We start from the raw sequence: 3,015 nt of genomic DNA, 5'->3' as shown, positions 1-3,015 counted from the left end.
TTCCTGACAAATGCAGCAACATTTAAAGGAACAGTAAACTGACTTTCAAATGGTTTCAGGTTTGCAGTACCAAATGATGAAAAATGTAAACAATTTACAGAAATAAATACCATATAATATATGACCATGCAAAATAACAGTTAACCTGTTAAAGATAAAATTGGCTAAGAGTACTGTATTATTAATAATTTCAACTCAGCATCCAAGACAATCAACCCACAATATTCAACTTAAGGCACAACAGGAAGCTGAATCATAACATTATGTTACATTTTCAAATTTGCCTTGTATTTATCCTCACTGACACTGTTCAGCCAGGGATGTGCACTTTCCTATTCATGTCTGTATTTTTGCAAGTTTTTGCTTCTGACGACGTGATCAGGCGCCGGGCGGCCTGATAACTTCAAGTTATTAGGCAGCTTCTATTTTAGATTTTTTTTTTGTTGAAATTTTGAATCTACAGGAATCAAGTCTGGATGAAATTGAACTCAGGTGTCCGAAACATGTGGTTAATAACAATACATTCATGATATAACAAGAGGGCAAATACTTTTTCACTGCCCTTTATGGTCTGATAAGAACAGTTTGTCAATGGGTTCAAAGCAGTTATTGCTTGTGAAATACCTCTCAGGCTTTTTGTCACCACATGTGACTTTCTATTTTCCAAAGATACTTAGAGTGTTGAGTTCATTTGGTAAATTACTTAGATATATAATTTTAAAATTGTGCTCAATTTCAAAACCAAGAATTACTCTTATCTCATTGGCTACCTTTAACCAATAGGAGTAAATCAATGGGCAGCCCCAGAAAATATGAAAGTGGTCAGCCATCACATTGTTACATCGTCTCCAGCAAAGCCCAGATTCAACTCTGCCGGTCTGAGAAAATGTTCTTTTGGGGGTTATAAAAATCCTAACAATATTCTTCCATGAAAATTCCCTTCAATGTCCTGAGCTAGCGATGGGGGAGTTGGTTTGGCATATGTTTAGCCACTCATTCTCCATCAGCGTTATTTTTGCCTCCCTTTCCCATGTATTTTTAATATATAATGTTGATGGTTTTTATTGGCTTCTAAGCACACATATAGTCTGGACAGCCTCTTCTTATAAGATTTACCTTAATAAAGATATTAATGAGGTCCTGATCCTTTTTTCCCAATATTTTAATGTTCTTATCAAAGTGGTGCCTTTAATAAGAGGCACCATAAGTATCTGCAAGTATCTGAAAAAGTCTCGCTTGTCAAGGTCAAATTTTTCCTGCAGTTGTTGGAAACTTTCCAGATCAGTTCCAGAAGAAATCACGCACTATGATGTAATGCCTTTTCTGGTTAGTTGATTGAATTTTGAGTCAAGTTGTGCTGGTACAAAATCCCTATTGTGCTCAATCCACCTTAATAACAGAGTTTTCCTCTCTAAAAGTGGGTCAACCGAGAGCTTTTGAAACATAATGTTCACTGTGTCACGTTTTCCTTGCCATGTCAGCTTGACTCGACATCGGCAGAAAAAAAAACAATTTAGATTTTCTGATAAAATCAAACACAGGAAGCAATAAATTATGATATGTGTCCTGTCATGTCAGGTTTATTTGCTAACAGCTCTGAGCTGATTCTTACCAGCAGGTCTGTGGAGTTGAGTGTTTGGGTTGCACCCGGAAAAAAAATCCCAAATCCTGATGGAAATTAAAAAAGAGAGATCATATTTCTCCTATTTTAGCTTTAATTGGCTCCGTGTTCAATCCAGAATAGAATTTCAGATTCTCCTTCTCACATGTGAAGCTGTTAATAATCATCTCAATCATACATCAGAGGTCTGATTGGTCCAGATGTTCCCAACAGATAGAAACTAAACTGAAAAGTTTTGAACTAATAACCGGAGCTTAATGCACTGTTTAATAACTAGTATTGATTGGTACGTATGTGTACAGAGTTCAGTTTGTAAAGTGCCTCAAGGTGACATTTCTGGTGAATTGATGCTACAGAAATAAACTGAATTGAACTGAATCCAATTCACCAACATCACTCATCAAATAACAAAGAATGGTGCTAATAAGCAGAAGAGCACAGCGAAGCCAAAAGGTGTTCTCGGGTAAAAGTAGAATTACTTCAAAATGTATGCAAAAGTAGAAGTGAAAAGTATCCTAACCAATTCATATTAATAACCATATGTCAGTTTTAAAAACTATGTTTAAGTCGGTAGCCGTCATTGGACAAGAGTTGGGGTTGACCGTAGACAGGTGGCCAGTCTGTTGTAGGGCAACAGAGACAGATTGGGCAAACAACAACACACCTTAAAGTACCAGTTAACGTACCAGTCATGTTTTTGGACTGTGGGAGGAAGCTGGAGTATCTGGAGAGAACCCACAGACACACTGGGATCCAGAAACCTCTGGAGATTTTTATAAAACATAAGATAAGACTTTCAAAATCTATAAACTGCCTCGACGGCTCTGTCTATGCAGGCTGAGTCGTACTCAAGTAAGAGTTTTCAGCAGACAGAAACATGACTGAAGCTGGACACTCTTCAGTCTCACTAATACTAAGGAACAAGAACAAGAAGTTGAAACGTGGCACACAGAATGTCCCCAACTGTCCTGGAGGTGTGACCAAAAAGCAGTGAGACGCACAGGAAAGGCTGTGCTTCTAAGAAACAAGGCACAGTTCTATCAGACTGATAACCGCAACAATAAAGGGTCTCAGGTCTGACAGATTCCACTAAACGCCACAACAGTGACGTCAATGGGTATCAGAGGATTTACCTGGTCTGGATAAAGGTGAGTGAGTTCAAGCATTCAACAACTACAAGACAAACAGATATAATGAAGGCAAAAGCATCCAGCAAGGGCTGAATTACAAATCTCTGATGAACAAATGCAACAAAGTGACTGAGTCAGTGTATGACACAGAAACAAGAAGATGTCTCAAGATTATCTGGGCAGACGGTGTGAATGCTACATTCAAACACGTGGCACTGATCAAGAAATGATAACGGCCCAACATTTAGGCTGGTATCTTTACCT

Source organism: Poecilia formosa, unplaced genomic scaffold (genome assembly GCF_000485575.1).
Source record: "Poecilia formosa unplaced genomic scaffold, Poecilia_formosa-5.1.2 Scaffold292, whole genome shotgun sequence".
NCBI lineage: Eukaryota > Metazoa > Chordata > Actinopteri > Cyprinodontiformes > Poeciliidae > Poecilia > Poecilia formosa.
Note: the sequence above shows the minus strand (reverse complement) of the source record.